General features: G+C 48.9%; 1 long non-coding RNA gene across 1 annotated transcript; it reads right to left on the bottom strand.

The window, feature by feature from the left end:
* Positions 1 to 2,323: 2,323 nt before the first annotated feature.
* LOC309608280 lies at positions 2,324 to 20,457 on the bottom strand. The gene is made up of 2 exons (XR_014232780.1): positions 15,575 to 20,457; positions 2,324 to 8,968 (listed from the first exon to the last, which is right to left on the bottom strand). It is a non-coding gene; the product is annotated as an uncharacterized lncRNA (long non-coding RNA).
* Positions 20,458 to 21,167: the final 710 nt, after the last annotated feature.

Here is a 21,167-nt window from a genome sequence, read left to right as displayed (position 1 = left end):
TGGGGGGGTGCGGAGACCGACTCAGCCACCTGGACCACAAAGCAAGGCAGAATGTACAGGAGCCTGGGTGGAAGCACCCAGAGTTTAGAGCGTCTGAAGGTGGGGCAGGAAGGAGATGGATGGCAGCCAGGGAAGGTTTATGGAGGAGGTGGCATGGAGCTGGCTCTTAAATGTTAGCAGGAAAGATGGTGGGAAGTTTTTTAACTTTATAAGTGGAAAGTCTGGCATATGTGAAGTCCCAAGTTTTGAAAAATGCAGGTCAATTCTGGAATAATGATGAGACTCTTGTAGTAGAGACAGTAGGCATATGGGTTGTGAGCGTGGGGAGGGAGTTAGGAAGAAACTAACAACAGATAGCCCTATATAACGTTTGTGGTGGTCCAGTCTCTTATGTATTATATATATTTGCATAGTTTACATATATTAACTTATATAGACTTCATAGTAGCACCATGAAGTAGATGTTATTATATTCCCTAAGAAATCTGGGGCACAGAGAGGCAGATTAACTTGCCTGAGGTCACACAGCTAGTAAGCCTCAGAGTGGGGGTTTGAATTCAGCCGTTTTAGCTCCAGAGTTCATGCTCTGCACACAACACTCCTCACATGGTGATGATAAAATGTGACAGATACTACTAAGTGCCTGTCCACTGCCATTCTTTTCCTCTTTGCTGGCAGAGCTCTGAGTTTGTTTGGGTATCTTCCCCTCCCTACAAGACTCTAGGGTAAATCTAATTAGTGTAAATCAATGATGGTAATCCCATTGCCCTGGCCAGTCATTGGTTCAGAAAGGGGCATGTAACCTAACCCTGACCAATGAGAGAAGAGAATTCTGCTGGGGGACTTTGGGGAAAAGGTTCTTCACTAACAGAAAAAGACACCCAAGAGGAAATGACTTATCTTCTAGGGAGTGATGTTATCATGTCTAGAAGTGACCCCTTGAACTGTAGCAGTCATTTTACAAGCAATAGGGGAGCTAATCCAACATGCAAGAGAGTGGATTGGAAAGATGCAGAGAATCTCAAAGAACCTGTATCGAACCACAGAACATATCAACTTTGGCAATCCCTCTACTCTGGGCATCTGGTGGTGTGACATCATCAATCTTCCTGGCTAAAGGCAGTTGAGGTGAGGGTTTCTGTTACTTTCAGCCCAAAGCATCCTCTGATACTTCAGGAGCTAGGCTGTGAAGGGGTTTCTAGTGCTGTGTCTTATATCCAGGTAGTGGCAACTGGAGAGAGAGGAACTTTCAGGATCCTTACACGTCACAGATCACAGGCAGACACTCCAGTCCAGCCCTAGACAGGGCTCTCCACCCCCCAACAAAAGCAGATATAAGGGTGGCAGAGGGGAGCTGGGAGCCAGCAGTTCTGGGTTCTACATGTGGCTCCACACTCAGTTTGCTGTGTGACTGTGGGAAGCCATCCCCCTCTCTGAGTCTCATCTTCATTATCCGTGAAATGAAGGGGTTGGACTAGGTGTTCTTTTAGGGTCCTTCCAGCTCTCTGATTCTCTGATGAGTTGTCATCTGTCTAAACCCATTAAGCTGCTTTACTAAAAAAATAAAATGGGGGATGGTGGAGGCTAAAGTTTGGGGTGGTGGATGGGCAATTTATTCCAGTGACTGCCTTTGAGTCACCAAGACTGGCTGAGAAAAGTGTTTTCTGCACAGAAATGGAGCAGGAGAATTTGGAATTGTCCATTTTCACAGAGATCAGGGAGAGAGGCAATGGGGAGAGGATGACGTCTGAGGCAACTGCTTGCCAGGCTTGTGCAGCGCATCGGCTCTGAGGACCACAGAGAGAACACTGTCACCTTCATTACAGGGCAGGGGTAGGAGTGGGGAGGGCAGACCCTCAAGAGCCAGCTACTGCGGCTCTTTGAACCCTCTGGTTAAAGTGTAAGTGTCTTTGGAGATGGAACAGCATCGCCAACTCTGTGCAGATAGAAATACTGGATCGCTTTAGGCTGTAGCATCTGCGTTACATTCAAATCCAAAGCAACCACTAGGCTACATTTTAAGATGTAATATTTATTCAGAGTTCCTTCTTATCTTTCTTTTGTTCTCCTGCCCTTTGGACTCAGTTTCCTGATTTATGGTTGCTTGGGCCACCCCTCACCCATTCCCACCCCTACTACTCTGGATATTCCCCCAGGCCTGTCCTTCCTGAATATGCTCTGAAATTGCCTTTTCTTCTTTTAAATCCCAATCCACCCACACCTCTGTTTTCCAAGCGGATTGCTCTCAGATTAGTGTTACAAAGGCAATCTGATTTAACAAATTCACACTGACTTGTGAATGACTGCTGGGTTTTTACTAAAACTACCTTTTTCTCCCTTTCCTTTCCTTTCCTTTCCTTTCCAAGAAGAAGTTTATTACATTGAATTAATTTCTTTTTTTTTTCTTGGTTGTGCCGCACGGGTTGCAGAACCTTAGTTCCCAGACCAGGGATTGAACCCAGGCCCTGGCAGTGAAAACGCCGAGTCCTAACCACTGGACCAGCAGGGAATTCCTTGAGTTAATTTCTAAGTGTCAAAAATGTGGGTACCATAACAAAAGTGAAGACCGTTTTCTGGCAGGGAAAAGAAATTTTGCAGAAGGTGGGCTTTGGAACATGTATTTAACTTCTGCTTTTATGTGCCTGTTTTTTGGTTAACTTCAAAAACATCCCACACAGTCAGCAGAGAAACTTGGCTTCTAGAAGCTATAAGTCCAGTATGCTTAACCTGAGAATGTTAAAAATATCCTCAAGTTGACGTACACACTGGTCTAGAGGTGAAAGAAAATGGGATTGGGTGACTGTGATATAGCACAAGGGAAAAGGAGATGAAAACATGGGAGATCCAGCTTGTCTAGGCTAAACAGAGATTTGGACAGATCCCAGAGAATATGCCGATAGTCAATATATACCAAGCGAGCATGACTGACTAGCCACTGTTCTAATGTTTTAACTCATTAATCTTCTCAAACAAATGAATGAGGTAGGCACTACTATCATTCCCGTTGTACAGACGAGAAAACTGAACCACAGAGAGTTAAGAACTTTCTCAAGGTCACACCATACCAGAGCCAGGCTTTGAACCCAGGCGTTGTGACTCCAGAACCACACTCAGGACTGAGCTCTCTTCAAACCTGTGATATGAATGGAATGTGCCCCTCACATCTCTACCCTCATGCTGGCTCAGGGTGGTCTAGGGGTCCACCTTCATCTAAACCTTTTCTTGCCTTCCCATCAAAATGGCCTGTCCCATGCTCTATCCATCCTGTCTCATGAAAGGAAAATGTAATTAACCAATGTGAAGATGTAAAAGGTGAGTGTTGTCCTCTAGTTATTAAACAAACATTTTCTGCTTGCTCGCTCCATGTCTAGCACAGTGCTAAATACTATGCGGAATAAAAAGATCAACGTTATATGGTCCCTCCCTCAAGGAGCTCACAGTCAAGTTCAAAAGATCAATATAAATAACTCTAATGCTGGATAGAAAGGGATGTGAGCCACAGGATAGGTACAAAAACAAGGAAGAGGAAGAGGTTATAGCCTGGGGGTCTGCTCTGGAGCGGGATGAGGTAGCTTTGAGCTTGACTTTGAAGCCTGAGCTGAAGGAAAGAGCAGCCCCGCTGGCAGAAACAGCATGAGCAAAGGCCAAGAGACAGAAAGGCATGAGCAGATTGGAGGAAAGGGAAATGACCTGCTAGGCTGATGTACTGGGAACAGCCAGCAGGGAGTAGCAGTTGAGTTTTGTCTTAAACAAGGTTTGGGTACAGACTAGAGACTGAGGGAGTTGGTTTTTACCTTCTAGGAGCCATATGTGCAATTGTGCAATGATGTTCTGATGACAGCACTTTAAATCCCTGATTCTCCAACTGGGTTCCCCGACTACCCAGGGAGCACCCAGCAATTGTGCTGGAGGACCAAAGCAACAGGGTGATCACTGCACCTCTTCTTGGAGCAACATTTTTATCTGGTGGAGAGTATTTCAAAACTTGTTTTAAAATGAAAAAAAAGTATGAGTAAATTATGGCATAGAATGCAACATTTGCTGTCTTTTCCCAGCTAAAACAGAAGCCTTCATATAGACCATCTGGGGCTGCATTTGGAAGTGACAGTCAAACTATTTAACAACCAGTATAAGCAGCGGCCAGTCAGAACTGAAGGATCTTGAAGGACCCCAGCAACATCAGAAGTGAACCCTCCGATTGCTGGGTTATGTGGGGGACAGGAGCCCGAAAGGGAGGGGCTGGGGCAACAGCAAGAAAAGGCACTCAGGGGCTCAGGACAGCCTCCATTTACTGCCTGGTAGGGGAGTATGTCAGTATTTCAACAACCAGCTGGAGATCTGTCCTGGTTACCCTCCTAGCATCCCCAGGGAGCCTGCTGGCTTTCATCTTCCATTAAGTAAACATTGCAGGAAACTTGGGGGAGCAATGCTTTGACCTAAGGGGTGATTCCATGTAGGAGTTAGGGATCTGAGGTGTTCCAGGGTGTAGTATGGCCCTGGGGCCCCCCTAAATCATAGTGTCTGGGTGACCATCTCCTTAACCCTTGCCAATGGCCTGCCCTGCATGGTCTATCCAGTGCTAATACAGCCAGAGGAGTTTCCACAACACAGTCTTCCTGTAAGAGAGCAAAGCCCACTGTGCCATCAGCTTGCCCAATTTTACCTATAAGTATTTTTCTCACAAGTGCTTTGGAGGAAAAAAAAAAATCATCCAGACTCTTAGCAATACATCAAGGTTACTTGAATGCATTTGAAATATAATGAGTATGTAGCCATAAAAGACATGCCTCATAAGAATCTTCTGAAGGAAGAAATAAAACAAATGGTCCTGCCTTTGTATCTTGCCTCTTGGAGGCAGCAATGATTCCCTTGGTGCTCTCCCCAAATCACAAACTCAGGTATAAATTACAATTAGTAATTAGGTTCTCGCACGGGATGTGCCATAGTTAATGCTAAGCAGGCAAAACTCCCACCTTTGGCTTGGCTCCTTCAGGCAGTTTCCGTCTCCCCAGGCTTGGCAGGGAGGCAGAGACACCTAACCGTTCCCACCTGGCACAGCCCACTTCCTTAGACTACATAGGGAAATACTTCATTCTTTCCTCTCAGCCCTTCTTGCAGCCAGATTTGGTCAGGTGACCTAGTTCTGGCCAATGAGATACAAGGAACAGTCTGCTGGGGATTCTGGGAAAATCTTTGCTCTCTCCTAAAATGGGAAAGATGATGAGAGGGTGCTTTTGCCTCCTCCTTCTTCACTGCTTAGGACACTGTCCTGGGACGTGAAAATGTGATGATAGGAACTGTGGAATCCACCTTGCCAGTATGAGCAGAGATGTGGTGGACACACTGAAGGTGACAGGATTGATGGATGGGAACGGCCTGGGTACTTCTTAATGTGGACAAGCTCCTTGCTCGACCCCAGGAACCACCTACTTCTGGAAGTTTTATCACAAAAGGAGTAAACTCCTATTTTTACCCCACTTTTAGTCATGTGCTGTTACTTGTAGCCAAGCACCCTATATTAGTCAGGATAAACTAGACTTTGATTCACAAATCTTGTAGGTTAAGCACAACAGGTTTATTTCCTTCTCATTCTCTTTTAAGGCCATTGAGAGTTGGAACAGCCCTCCTGTGTCTTGTGACTGTGTCAGTGCAGCCCCCAGGTCACTGAGCAGAGGAAGAGAGAATTGTAGAATCACACGGGCTGTGTTAAAGGCCAGGCCTGGAAGTGGCTTACATCACTTCTGCCAAATCCCACAGACCCACCCAATCTAACTTCACGGGGGTGCTAAGAAATGGGTACATACAGCATTGTCTCCACCACATTTCCTAATTCATACACTATCTTGTCTATCTTTCTTCAGTCAGAAAGTCATTCACTTACTCAACAGATATTTATTGAACCTCCTTGTGGCAGGTGTGCCAGAGGGAATATAAAAGACAGATGACAGTCTTACACATCATCACATTCCTGGTCCTCAGAGCATCCAGCACATAGGAGACACTAAATAAAACAGTAGGTAAAGATAATATATTAAAATATGCACATATATTAATGTTAAATTATACTAATTATATTAGAACATCTACATATGTTAATGTATGCTAATTCACAATAATTCCTGTCCTCAAAATGCTTAGTGTTTAGCTGAGAGCCAGATGAGTAGATAAGCTGAAGTACCAGGTGGCGGGCACACTCACAGAGGCAGCAGTACAGAGGTGGGCGTGGGGCTCAGAGGCACGCAGGCTGGCTTGGTCTGCAGAAATCAGGGAAGGCTTCAGAGAGGAAGTGGCATGAGGCCAGGGTCTGAAAGGATGGAGAAGAATTTGCCAAACAAGGAAAGATGGGGAAGTGGGAAGTCTGGAAGCCCCCAAGGAGCATGGGTAAATGCAGGGCATTGTGAAAAGGCCTGGCTGGTAGGAGCACGGCCAAGAGTGCCTGTGTGCATCTTGAGGTCAGGGAAAGGGTGTTGGAGGGGCAGTTTTTAGGGTTGGAGGCAGAGGATCTAAAGCTCTAAAGCAGGGGTTCTCCATCCTGGCTGCAACTTGGAATGGCGTGGGTAACTTTAAAAAATGCCAACGCTTGGGCTCTCCCCCAATCCACTAAGATTCTCCCTGGGCCAAGGCCTGGGAATCAGTACTTTTTAAAAGGCCCCAGGTGATTGTACTGGGCAGTCAGGGCTGAGCGCCACTGTCCAGAGGTAGGGTGGGGACAGGTTTGCTTGTCTTGCTCAGAAATGGAACCGCAGCCCTGTAGGAAGGTGCCTCTCTCCCCTCCCTCACTGGACTCAGACTCCTGAAAGGAAAGTCTTCTAACATCAGGCAGGGGAAGAAGAGAGCTGCCAAAATGTTCCTTTGTCGGTATTTTTTTCCTTTGTTCATTGTTCCTTTTCTGCCAGGGCGGTCCACTTCTCCCTTGACCTTTGGCACCCTGGGGCCTGAGACCAGCTGTGCTGACAGCTGGCAGGAAATTTCTCAGCCTCTGGAGGCTCCAGAGACAGGGCTGATGCCAACCTCTGTTCCTGATTACTTACCAGGTATAAGGAGGCCCATCTCCACCCAGAAGTGCTCCCCGGCCTCGCTCAGTGCACAACTTCCTCCTCCAGACAGCATGTCCCGCCTTGTGCCCCAGAGCCCCTCAGACCAGTTGCTGGCAGAACGCATGCCTGTAAAATTGACTAATACTGTACACCCTGCATTTGGTTTTTATTCAACAGGTATATCCTGGTTCTCCCATTTGTCAGACCCTGCCACCCTGGGACAACGTCCCTTTTCTCCTTCTGCCGAAGCTTCCCTGGGCGATTTGCCTTCTCTCATCACTCTGAACATGTTCCAGGATGCAGACTCATTTTACTACCAGCCTACAGTGAATTTGCTGCAGGAACAGTTGTGGAGCGCGTTCAAAAGCCAAGGAGGAGTTTTGTCTGCATTTGCTGTCGGGGGTGGCACACAGCAGTATCTCAGTATCCGGGGCCTCCTCTGGAATTTAGTCACTGGTCTTGCCTGTGGCAGGGAGGGGGCAAGGCTTTAGTTCTGAGGCACTGCCACTGATTCTGCCCTCTTGGGTTGCACCTCTTTCTCAGTTTGGGTTTCCAGGTTTTGAAAGGTCTTTGTCCCTGCATTTATCCATTCACTCATTCATTTAACACATATACTGAGTGTCTACCTCCTATGCGTCTGCCCAGTGCTATGAGCTGGGCATGCAGAGGCAAATGGGTCAGATACTCAAGGAGTTTACAGTCTAGTGGGGGCTGTGACATGGTGAAACCAGCACTAACTACCTGTGTGCAGTTTGGTTACCTTACGTCTTGAGTGAAGGTCACCCCCAATGGAAACTAGGACAGTGGCTTTTCAAACTGGGTTCTTTGGAGCTTCTGCAGTCACTGCAGAAGACAAGGGACTGCGGAGTGAGTGGGCTTTGGTCCTCTCCTTCTTCAACTCTGATGGGTTCTCTTGTATCTATTTTATACACTGGAGTTTTGTATGAGGTCTTGTGATGGTTAAGATTATGTATCAGCTTGGCTGGACCACAGTGCCCTGATATTTGCTCAAACGTTCTGCATGTTTCTGTGAGAGTATTTTTTGGATGAGATTAACATTGAAATTGGTAGACTTTGAGTAAAGCAGATTGTCCTCCATAATGTGGGTGGGCCTCATCCAATCAGTTGAAGGCCTTACTAGAACAAAGACTGACCTTCCCCGAGCACCCAAGCAAGAAGGAATTTAGCCAAGAGAAGGCCTTCAAACTTGAATTGAATCTCCATCCTGAGGGCCTACCCTGCAGATTTTGGAAATGCCAGCTTCCATAATCATGTGAGCCAGTTCCTTAAAACAAATCTTTCTCTCTCTCTCTCTTCCACTAGTTTGCGATGCCAGGTGTCCTTGTCCTGGCTCTAACCCACTGCCCTGCCTCAGCTCTGATATCCTTCCTGGTTCCACCTGTCTCCCTGGTTTCGGCCTTGGTTGTCTGGGTCCTGACTTAATAGCAACTGCAATTTAAATGTGTCTAGAGATTTACTGTTTTCAAAGTGTGTTGCAGACATGATCTCATTTAAGTTTCATACTACCTTTTTACAGATGAGAATGTTGAAGTTAGGATGCTTTAAATGGCTTGCCCAAGGTCGCACAGTTAGTAAAGAGCAGACACAGGGGTTAAATGTCTTTGGACTCAAAAATCCCAGGTACTTCCCTCTATACCATGCTGTCAGCCATTTGATCTGTTACACCAGAGAACGCAAGTCATTTAATATTTTTCCAGCAGAAGGGAGCTGGAGATTCCACCCCCAGGGAGAATGACTTGCTCCCTGATTTCCAGAATGAGCAGGTGAAAGACCCTTGCAGTAGTGAAAGGTGACCTCAGGCGAACTGCAGCAGCTGCTTTTCAAGCTGGCACCCTCTGGAGTTGGTCATGTTTTCTGGCTCTCGCTGGCAGAGTGTCCATGATTCATGGCAATGTGGGGACTTTACGAGCCTGTGATAAAACAGTAATCATCAGCTGTGAGGTTGACACAAGATTATGGAGCTGCACAGTTGAATTGAGTTACTGCACTTTCCCGGGGGCTGTTCATGCGAGGGCAGTGTTGATCTAAGAGGTATCAGTGGGTGTAGGGCTCAGGGTGGAACCTCACCCAGATACTTTTCCTGGAACGGGAATGGGGGTGGGGGGCGGCCAGGGTTGACCAGATCTTGCCTCTGACTCTCTGACTCTGCTCGTGACTTCAGGAGCCGTGTGTGTTGCTGCTGTGTGCGTGTGAGTGTGCAGAGGGGACCTCAGGCGCAGAGGGTTGAGTTAGCCATCCTCCTCAGTTCACGGAGATGCTGCCTTGCTCTCACAGGCCACATCCAACCTGTCGGCAAATCCTTCAAACCACACCCAGACTCAGTGGGCTCCCTTCTCACCAGCCACTCTGCTACCACTGGTCAGAGCCGCTTCATCACTCTTTGCCTTACCTCCTATCAGGCCTCTCCACTCACTCCTCATTCCCACAGTCTACTCTCAACACAACAGCAAAGGTGATCCTGTTAAAAGTTCAGTCTCCTTTCTGCTCAAAATCCTGCCATGGCTCCCCATTTCCCTGAGCGGGAAAGCCGAAGTCCTCACAGTGGCCTGCAGGGCCTGGCGTGATAGGGTCCCCGTCACTTCCTGGCCCTCCTCTCCTGGCACTCGTCCCCTCCACTCACCCGTGGCCACGGTGGCCTCCTTGCTGTTCTCAAACACATTAAGCCCACCACCCCGCTTCCAGGGCTCTGCACAGTCTGTTCCCTCTGCTTGAAAGCTCTTCCCCCAGATTTCCACGGGGCTTGTCCTGCACCTCCTGTGCTCCATGAGGCCGACCCTGCCTACTTCACTTAAAGTTGAGACACCCTCTCCACTCCACCGCATCTCCCTTACACTGTCTAATTTTTCTCTTTTCCCATGGTTATTTTTCAGCTTCTAACACACCAGAAAATGTATTTATTATACTAATTATTATCTATCTCCCTAATAGAATGTAATCTCCAAGAAAGCAGGGATCATTTTTGTTTGGCCACTGATATATATCAAGTGTAGAGTAGGTGCTCAATTAATGTTTGTGGAATGAATAAACAGGGGCTGTGTTTTTCTGTCAGATCAGGGACTCTTCAAGGGCTGGAACTGTATCGTCTCCATTAGATTGGAAGACCCCCTAAGGCAGAGACAGTGTCTTCCCCTCGAAGAATCTCCCTACTCCATTATACTTACTTCCCTTGGCCCTGCCCTAGATCTAAGACTTTGCAAACCACAGTCAGAGAGTGGGGTGAAGGGAGGCAAGGCTCCTGCAGGTGGGGCGTGGAGGTCCAGCCGTGAACACTGGATCCCTGGGCACTTCTCCTTGTTGAGATGATGCTCTCCACCAGCCTGCGGGCCTAATGTGCTAGGTGTGTGGCTCATGTGTCCCTCACCCCTCTGACCTCTCTTGACTTCCAGGTGGGCCAGGTCTAAAGCCTGGATCCCTGCTTAGTTTCTCTCCCCTGGTTTTCTGTAGTCCTATCTAGCAACCAGCACATTCTCAGAGAAGTCTTCCATCCCAGTCAGTGACTGGGGACTCCAGTTCCTGTCTACCCCATCCACCCTGCCCTTCTTCCTCCCTAACCCTGGCTGGGTCCTACTTCCTTCCACTCTGTTCACCCAAAGGTCAACGCCTCCCATGGCCAGCTCTCAAACACTGCCTGCAAATCGCTTGATGTGGGAATTGATGTCCCTCAGCTGCCTCATCCTTGCCAGTCCCTGGTGTCAAACCCATCTGAACCCAAGGAGGCCATGTGGCACGGTGGAAGGAGAGCACTGAAGGGCTGGCTATGGAAATGCACCTCCCAGATCTCTGGCTGTGGGGAGCATGCATGACCCACGGCTCCTGCCTGAAATCACCGTGTTCCCATCTGGTGTCTGAGCATGGCAGGCCTACTCCTGAGATGTGGGACCCCTCTGATGGGCCACTTTGGCTCAAGGACTCTGGCAGCCTTGCTGGACCCTTTCCCGACTGTACTGCAGCCTAAGATGCTCCCACGCAACCTTCTTTCCTGGCTGCTCTGGTTCACTCCAGGGTCAGACCTGCACCTGGGCCGGGTCGGGCAGCTCTCCCAGCCTCCCCCAGCGGTCTCTGCATGCTTCCCATTACAGGCACTGCCCTTCATAAATCTCGTGCACGTTTAGTCCCATCTTGGAGTCTGCCTCTTGGAGGACCCAGTCTAACAGCCATTGGAGCCAGGCAGACCTGGTCTCAAATTGTGACTTCTCAGAGCTGTAGCTTCTGCACCTATAAATTGAAGCAAATAATTCCAACTGCACGAGCTGATGGTGGGAGGATTAACTGTGATCTGAGCTGGGTCCTCTTGACCCTAGTGGCCTGTCTGGTCCTGGCTCATTCACCACTTGGGGTTCTCATTCACCCTGGGCCAGAGTCTATGGAATCCCAGCCATGCAGGTCCTGAGGACAGTGAATCTCCCCCAGGCCCCTGAGCTTTGGCTGTGGCGTCCACTCAGGACCGCAGCCCATCAGCTCGTTGCTGCTTAAGCAGAAGCAGCACGTTTGCCCACATTGCTGCCCCACCCCCTCCCACTAATGGGTGTTTTAGAGGAGCTTTTCCACTCGAAGGCTTTTTTTTTAAATCCTAAAAAGGGAAATTGCTTGCTTAATTTAATTTGTTTAATATTCCTGTTAAAAAATGAGGTTCAATTAAGATACCCAGAAAAACCATAATGTTCATTTAACAGAAGAATGGAATTTGAGTTCCACAAATACATTTTTTTTCCCTTCTTCAGTTTTTTTTTTTAATGCAAATCCAGCTAAGTGAATTACTGATCTTTATTAGATGCTTTAATTACAGGTTGTTAATGGAAATATTACCGAAATTAAACTCAAGTGTGTTCACCAAGGAAAAAGCTTTATGTGTCGCTTTTTAAAATAACCACATTTCAAGACTTTGTGGATACGGTCAATTGAAAAAGCAGCTGAGAAATTAGCCCCTTAATTGTGATAGAGTGACAGGCTTTCTATGTAAAGCTGGTTTCTCTGAGGCTTGTGGGGAAGAGATGCCACCCTCATAAGACAAAGACTTCACATATATGGACCAAGTCTGCACGCATGCGTGGGCGGGTCCCAAACCTTCAGGGTGAGTCAGCTCTACAAACATCTCCGCAAGCCCTCTATGCATAAGGGCACAAATGCAACGCAAACACATATACTCTGTAAACTCTGCTGACTTTGTAGATTCTCTAGGTGAAAATTCAGAATCTCTCCACGCATTGATGCATCAAAACCTCCCCACCTTTCCTCTCCTTGAACACACCTTGACATGTCACATATGCACGAGCGGGCTTTGGTGAAGCCATCCAGGCGCTTTCAGGAGTTTCCTCTGCGTTCAGGGATGCCCACTTCCCAAGGGATTGGTGAGGGTGTGCTCCGTAGCCCTTTTCCTTTCTGCTTCCCTCTGGGAGTCTCTTTCAAAGTGGCAACTCGCACAGCCCAATAGCTATCTGGGAAACAATGAGTTTACTCCAGGGTGAGGCCTCTTAGGAAATGAACTAAGCACCATATACTACTGGGTCTCCTATCTGAAGCCAGCTTGACTCACTTGCCGTGAACTTGGGTCTTTTTTTCGCTCTGACTAGCTGACCAGCTCACTCTTCACCCTGTCCCTAGGGGCCGTCCTGCCCTTTCAAATTGGGCTTCAAGTATGACTTGTAAATTTCTAAGGCAAACTACCTTGGACGGGGCTGCCTGAGTGGCTGTTACAGAAGATGCTTGTATTAGGTTTGCCGAAAAGTTTGTTTGGGTTTTTTCCGTAAGGAGTTAGAGAAAAACCCGAACGAACTTTTTGGCCAACCCAATAGTCTGATGATTTTCAAGCCAGCAGGCCTGGCCTGGAATGCCTGTGCCCCCGCTTACTGTCAGTGTGGCCTTGGGAAGATCGTTAACCTCCCTGAACCCCGGTTTCCTTAGCTCTAAGGGGGGGATGATTACAACTCTCCATCTCTCTGAGTTCTCTCCCTCAGCTCGTAAATCTGCTCAGTGCTCTCCTTTCCTAAAAGTATTCTTCTTTGACCCAATACTCTACCGTCTTTCTTTCCTTTCCCTCTTTTTCCTAAAAGTTTAGTCTGCCTTCCTATGCCCATGTCCTCACTTCCCACTCTCTCCTCATCAGTCAGTGTTCTAGTAACAAGTAACAGAACGCACTCTAGCTAGTTTAAGCAGAAAAGAGATAAATGAAGGGGTCCCAAGGACCTTCCAGAAGCTCTGGGAAGGCCAGAGAAAACCTGGATCCTGCACACGGGGAGCAGTACCCACAGCCCACCACTGTCTACACTGGAGGCTCTGCTAACCCCAGCTGCCGTGTCCCTGATGATTGATTCTGGAAGCTGAAAAGTCTGGAACTGCCGACCCCAAAGCCGTCCTCACCTGAAAATGGATTCCATGTAATACCTGTTTCCACCCCTTGTTCCCTCCTTCATCCAGCGGCTCCCTGGTGTGACTGATTGGTGGAGCCTGGGTCACATGACTGTACCCCAGCTGCAAGGGAGGCTGGGAAAGAGAGGCTTCTGGTCCACGGGTGAGAAATTGACCACTCACAGGAAGGACGTTCAGGGGATGCTGGCAGGCAAGACAAACACTCGCCACATGCTCCCCCGCTGGAGGCCCCTGGGTCTCCAGCCTCTTCTGTTGCTCCACTGAAGAGCTCTGGGGAGACCTCCATGCTGGGCATCTCTCTGTCCCTCCATATTCACTGTCTACCCTCCTCCAGAGGCTGACCTGGAGGACCTGCATCTGTCCATTGCCTCACTTGCCTACAGTTGGGTGTTTCCAACAGGGAGCCTTGGTTGCAGACTGAAAGAGGAAGTGAAGTCAGGGAATATCTCCCCAGCTCCTTATCTGTGGGGTCTCAACAGGCTTGCTGTGACCCTTTGCCCACTTCACAAGCCTGTCAGATAGCCCTCTCCACTCAGCCCTCCCCGCCTTCAGGTTTGTTAACCTCTCTCTCTTCTTGGTCCCTCTCCTCAGGGTGGTACCCACTCATGCTGTTCCCTATTATGCCTCCCAGGGCCCAGCATCCTCCTTGAGGCTCTCCCTACATCACGCCCACTGTTGTCAAAACCCTTTATTAAACTGTCCTGAAGTCACCAAACTTAAGAGTGCCATCTGTCTCCTGCCAGGACCCTGTAAAACCGCCACAGTGACCTCCACTTTGCCAAGGCCAGTGGACACTTTTCAGTCTTGATCTTCCTCAACCTCTTGTATGCCTTTGACGTTGGCGCTGCTTCTTCCTTGATACCCTCTGTTCCCTTGGATTCCATCTTTCTGGCTGTGTCTGCTTAGTCTCCTTCTGAGTGTCTCCTCTTCTGTCCATCTCCTGAGCATGGCTGTTCCCCGGGGGTTCTGTTTATGGATTTTTCCCTCTTTTCTCTTGACATGATCTCCATAGTTGAGCTCACCCACTCTCTTGGTTTTAACCCCATCTCTTTGCTGATGTCTCCCAATGTTATACCTCAGTATTTCACCTGAGTTTGATTCCAGGTCTCTACTGGAAGCATCCATCTGGATGTCACTTTAAGAATCATCAACTCAAAAAAGCCCATACTGATTCATCATCCGCTCTCACTGTTCAGTCACCCAAGTCAGCAGCCATCAGGCTCTTCCTTCTTGCGCCTTGGGATTTTCCATCTCTTTCCCTACTTAATCGTTTCTGGACCCAATCCTGTCTTCTCCAACCCTACTACCTGTGTCTTGATCTGAGACCTCATCATATCCTGGGTGAAATATAGCAGTCTCCTCCTTCCCAGCCTCCTAGGCTTCCATCTTACCCAGTGAAAGCCACTGTCCTCCTTTTAGCCAAGGTTATGTTTGTAAAATGTGAACTGACTATGTTAGACTCTGCTGCCAGCCCTTCAGTCTTCTGAAGGATTGAGTCCAAGCTCCTTAGCCAGGCCCACAAAACCTTTTATGGCTTCATTCCTGCCTACCTCTTCAGCCTCATCACATGCCACTCCCTGTGTCCAAGGCCATGCTCTAATAAATCGATTGGCTTATAATTTCAAACACAAAACGTCCTGTTCCCCATGACCTTGCTTATGTGATTTCCTCTAACCCGGGGTGCCATTCCCCCTTTCTTCCCCTATCACCTCCTCAGCCTTCAAGTCTTGACTCCTGTGTCCTTTCCTCCCAGGCTGATGTTCCAAGTGTGGGGACCATGCATTCTGACTTTTTTCTTTGTGTCTATCACTCCCACCAGACTATAATCTTCCTAATGGCAAGGATCGTCCCTTAATCATTTCTAACACTTTGTGTCTGGCACATAAATGTTTATCGATCTGAATTGAGTGAGTCGAAAGTATTGGATCAGCTGGGTCGCAGAGTCTCTAAAAGCCCCAATACCCTGAAGTTCTTGGGGACAGGATCTACAAGGAGACTTTTCTGCTCGTACCCAAAGGTGGTCTGGGCTTCCCAGAGGGGGTCCTGGGAAATCAAAGAACCCCAAAGCCCCTCCCCTCCAATGAAGAGCTCTTAGGGCTGCAGACAGTAGCACACACCTCTTAGAAAAGAGTCAAGTTCTTACCACTGACCTGGCAATTAACTCCAGCCAGAGTTAGACCTGCTGACACTGCCCATCTTCTTGGTGCTCTGTCTCTCTAGGAATGTTCTTAGTTTTTCTCCTTGGAAATTTTACATGTTTTCAAGGTTGGAGGAGGCCATAAAGCATTAAGATCCAGAGCAAGGGCTTAGGAGTCAGGCCCAGCTTAAAATCTTCATACCAGCATTGTGACCTTGGCAGTTCCCTGAAGCCCCTGAGCGGTTTCCTCATCTCTAAGATGGGGGTGATGATGATAATACCCAGATCATGGGTTGGTTGTAAGGATTAAATGAGACTGAGATGGACGTCATGCACTTAGCTCATAGCCTGGCACAGAGGCTCTCACGAAGGCTTAGTCCAAATCTTGCCTCCTCTGAGAAATCGCTGGTGACTCAGAACCAGCCCACAAATAGTTTCCCTCTTCTGAAGGGTGTGATTCGAGTCCCAAACACTCATCCTGGCATTTAACCATTCACCACTTCTGCGTGTACATCACCCCCACGTGCTAACCATGTCTATCTATGTTGTCTGTCTTGTCTCCCCCACTAGATTTTAAACCACTAGAGGACAAAGATCAGGAAGCAAATACAGGCACACCTCAGAGATGCTGCGGGTTCAGTTCCAGACCACCACAATAAAGCAAATACTTCAATAAAGCGAGTCACGTCAAGTTTTTAGTTCCCCAGTGCCTATAAAAGTTATGATTATACTATACTGTAGTCTATTGAGTGTGCAATAGCGCTGTGTCTAAAAAACAATGTATGTGCCTTAATTGAAAAATATTTCATTGCTAAAAAATGCCAACCATCATCTGACAATGCAAGGTTGCCACAAATATTCAATTTGTAAAAAACTGAACATCTGCTAAGTGCAATAAATCAAAGCACAATAAAACGAGGTATGCCTGTACTTTATTGAGACATTGCATGTACGAAGGTGGGTGCCTCCCCTTCTCTCCTTTAATCAAACATCTTTCGGTACCCAGTTCAAGGCTGGGGTGGGCAGGGCTGCTTATTGAGGAGACCTGAGCGTCTTGAACTGGGTGCGGGAGGGAGGTGCAGGGGAAGGAGGAGGGACACCCTACAGTGTCCATTTGTGGGGATGTTAACTCATCCTCTTCTGTTAACACTGGGTAAGCAGGGTGGCCTCCTACTTCTGGCATCTGAAAAATGATGCCCTGATAGAGCCCAGCTCCCAGAGAGGAGGCGCCAGCAGCTAACCGTTTATCCCAGAATGGTGCCGAGAAAATGCTGGCAGTTTAATGAGTTGGGATCCAGGGAGCTAAAGATAGGTAGGTCCTCTTTGGAGAAAACCAGAATCTGGGGAGGCCTCCACCAACACCTGCGTGTGGGTGCAGGCACGAGCCCCTGTGTGTTTCTGCCGTACTAGGTCCTAACTCGAGCTGGAGGGGGACACTTAATAAGCCTCCCTCATTGGAACGGGTGTTCCCCCACCCCTACCCGGGCTGATAAAATCCGAGCCTGGAGGAAAGCGGGGGTCTGTTTCAGCAAGAGAGATGGGAGGAGGGGTCAACACCTGCCCACGTGGCCACATGGACTTGTGCTCCCACTGTCCCTGGGCCAGAGGCAGTGCCCTCCTATTCTTCCTGATGCCCCTTTCTGGCTTGGACCCAGGGGGACAGGGCGGAGCTTGGAAGCTCAACCTCCTCCACATCCTCCCGAAGCTTAGGGCTCCTCCTGCTCTGGGTGGTGGGTCATCAGAGCCCCCATTCCCCCAACAGTCACAGCTGCGCTTGTGACACCGGCGGCGGACAGAGCCTGCCACGCACCTTAACTGGATGTGAAAAGTTAATTCAGGTATAAACGTGAAGACTTAATGAGAGGAGAGCGCTGTGGATTAATTATGCCCCTTTTTGCCAAGGTAACGGCAGGCTCTCCTGCAGCCCGCCCCCGCCACCCCTTGGCCCTGGCCCTTCCCCCCCGCGCCTTCTTTGGTAAAAGGCCGGCATGTGTTTTCCCTGCCTAAGTGGTGATAGTGACCGAGGACAGGGACAGGACTGGGGCAGAAGAAGCGAGTATTAATTATGGCGTTTGGAAGAAGAAATCTGCAGGGTAGGTGTACGGGGATGTATGCATGTGCTGTACTCTGGCGGCAGGGAGTCAGGCCCCTCCCCTGTAGCTCTGCAAACCTTCCGGTCTTCTTCTTTGACCTCAGCTGTGCGCCGAGGGGATTTAAAGAGCTCTAAGACATGCTCCTACCCTCAAGATGCTGAAGAACAATTGCGACTTGTGAATATCATCATCATTAACTTACTGAGCACATCCTATGGCAAGGCACTGTACTAAAGGCACGCTGGATTATTTAATTGCATCTTGTTAGTAATCCTAGGGAGGAGGTTTTCTCGTCCCCATTTTACAGCTGAGGAAATAGAGGCCCGAAGAGGTAATAGTAAACTGTCCATGGTTGCACAGCTAGAAATGAGCAAAACTGGGCTTTGATCCCTGTTCTTTCTGATTCTGAGCTGTTGTGCTGCCCCCCCATTAGCTGCCCTTTAGAAAGGCACAGCCCTAGGGATGGAAATAACCAGCCCCACATCTTAGACAGGAGTGTGTAATTCTGCACTGCAAATGGCATGTGATGCTTGGAAATTCTAAGTAGGAAGATTGCAGCAGGCTCGGGTGGGCAGGAAGCACGTCCTGCTTTGAGGTAGTTTATTAAAAATCTTGGAGCTGGCTTCCTTATTTCCCCACCTCCAGGGTCAGCGAAGTTTTCCTCCTCACCCTCTCCATCATGAGCCCATCCTAGGAATTCACATTTCTTCTGTGATAGAAGAAGGTGGTCCAGGCAGTTCCCAGCACCTGCGGAAGGAGTCGTCAACCAATAAGCTGTTTTCCCACCCAGGTGGGGTGCCCCATCATAGGTGACATGACTGTCATGCCATGATTGAGCAGAAATGAACTCCATGCCCTCTGTCCCCCTCCCAGAACTGATGGAACAGAGATAAGGCCCACGAGCCTGACTGGCTCTGCAGGCTGTGTCGGGGGGCCCAAGCTTCTGTGTCTGTTAGAATAGGAATTCTCCAGGGGCTGTCAAATCAAAGGAATTTTCTCTCCACAGCTGCATTTGTGTGCTTTGCTTTTATCCAAAGAGCATCCAGGGCTGGCTGCCGCTGGTCAGACACTGCATGGACGTTTCAAGGGCAGCTGCCACAGTCACCAAAGTGACCTTCTAAACTGAAGAGCCACAGACTGCACAGGGAGGTGGGGGGAGGGCAGCTGGTGGGGGTCAGGGGCTCAGAGAGGTCCAGAGACAAGCTCAAGGTCACAGAGTAAATCAGGAAGAGCAAACCCCCAAATCTGCATTTCTGGGTTCCCAGGGCAGGCCTTGCTCCTCAGAGCTCCTGCTGACCTCCACACTTGCCCTCCCTGGGTGTGACTTCAGCCCAAAGAGCCTGAGAGCAGGACGGGGGAGCAGGGGGCCTCCCCTGCGACAGTGAATGTGTCCAGTACTGATCACCTAGGCTTGCTGAGTGCTTACTAGGTGCCCAGCGCTGGGCAAAGTGAATGCTCTCTCTTAGTCCACACGACAACTTCGTGAATAGATTACTGACATCATCTCCATTTTAAAGATGTGGAAACTGAGGCTTAGAAAGATAGGTTGACTTGCTCAAGACGACCCAGCTAGTAAGTGGCAGGACCTATACTGGGAATGTGAGGAGAAGAGGGTGCATGTGGGAAGGGGTAGATCAGGTTTCATCCAAAAAATATTTCTGGGGCAGCAACTGTGTGCCAGGCAGCCCACTGATCCACTGGGGACACAGCAGTGAACAAGACAGACAGGGTCCCAGCCTCGTGGTGTCCACAGTTTAATGGGGCGGTTGAGTGTGTCTCCCACGAGACCCACATGCGTTTTGTCCAGCTCCGAGTTCCCACAGCACCGGTTCTGCGCTCGGCTGCAAGACAGGCTGACCTGGGGAGTTACTGGAATCAGCAATGCCAAGACCTCACTCCAGACCAATGGAACCCGACCTCTGGGGAGGAGTCTGGGCGTCTGTATGTTCCACAAACTCTCCGGGTGATTGTAACTGACCACAGGTGAAGGACCGCCACTGAACAGCAACTATGACAGCACTTGGACAAAGCCAGCCCGGAACATGTGTCTTAAAGAAAGGAATCTGGGGAGAGTGGTGACCATCAAGAGTCCACCTTTGGAGGAGCAGTGCCCCTCCGGGGGGCAGGAGTGGAAGGCAGAAAGCACTGCTGGGGGAACCCCAGACACACGCCCTCAAGGCTGACGCAGATGACAGAATAGTGGTGGTAGAGTGACAGGTTAATAGGAATTATCTCAAGGTTCCTGGTTGTCATCTGCCTGGCAAGATTTTATTTATTTATTCCAATTTCTAAAGAGGGGCTTTTTGCTAGAGTGCCTTGAGATTTAGGTGTAAAATTTAAAGCACTAATTAAAATACATAAAACATGGCATGGAGCAATTAGAGTGGCAGGAAGTGGCACGGAGAAACCTCATCAGTCCTGAGTGTTTGTGAAGTGGGAAGAGTCCAATTTCCTGGGCAGTAAATGCCTTGTCCCAAATATTGAAGGTCAAGAGTAAAGGGGCAGGGCTTCCCTGGTGGCGCAGTGGTTGAGAATCTACCTGCCAACGCAGGGGACACGGGTTCGAGCCCTGGTCTGGGAAGACCCCACATGCTGCAGAGCAACTAGGCCCGTGAGCCACAACTACTGAGCCTGCGCGTCTGGAGCCTGTGCTCCGCAACAAGAGAGGCCGCGATAATGAGAGGCCCGCGCACCGCGATGAAGAGTGGCCCCCGCTCGCCGCAACTGGAGAAAGCCCTCGCACAGAAACGAAGACCCAACACAGCCAAAAATAGATAAATAAATAAATTAATTAAAAAAAAAAAAAGAGTAAAGGGGCAGTGGGTGTCAGAGCCCTCACCCCATCCCCTGTCTCCAAGTTGGATGTTAATAGATGGTCTATTATCACATGGAGCCCCTGTCTGAGGGGAAACACAGCCCTGCCTTCAGGGAGCCCCAGTCTAAGGGTATTACTGAACCAAACTTGGGTCTGTGTGGGGCTCCACGCAAGGATTGAAGGCTCTAGGCCACCTTCAATAACAGTAAAGTGAGAATAATAATACCTACTGGAGCAGACATTAGCAGCTAATATTGCTTGAGTGCTTCCCATGTGCCACGTGCTATGTGCTTCACATCACAGTGACCCTGTACTGCTGATGCTATCATTATCCTCTTTTTAAGATGAGGAAACTAAGACTTAGGGAGATTTTGGGGAGGGGGGAGCACTTTCCAAGGTCACCAGCCAGTGAGTACCATCGCTGGCAAGTGGCATCTCAGAGGTGTGTGGACACTGCGCTTTTATGGGGAACTTTTCCAAGGAGGCTGGTTTGCAGAGAGGGGGGCGGAGCAGATGCACAGAGAGAGACCAAGAGATGAGAAAGAGAAAGGTTTCTGGGTGCCTTTCCAGGCCTCTTGAGACCTCCCCTCTCTACCTGATGGAGGATCCAAGCTCTTCAGCCGTGTCTTTGTAATAAAACCCCTCTACTTAAGCTAACTTGGTGGGTTTCTGATGCTTACAGCGAATTATTCCTTAAA

The sequence above is a fragment of the Balaenoptera borealis genome (genome assembly GCF_965194805.1).
Source record: "Balaenoptera borealis genome assembly, chromosome: 12".
Taxonomy (NCBI): Eukaryota; Metazoa; Chordata; class Mammalia; order Artiodactyla; family Balaenopteridae; genus Balaenoptera; species Balaenoptera borealis.
Note: the sequence above shows the minus strand (reverse complement) of the source record. Positions and strands in the feature narration are given on the sequence as shown.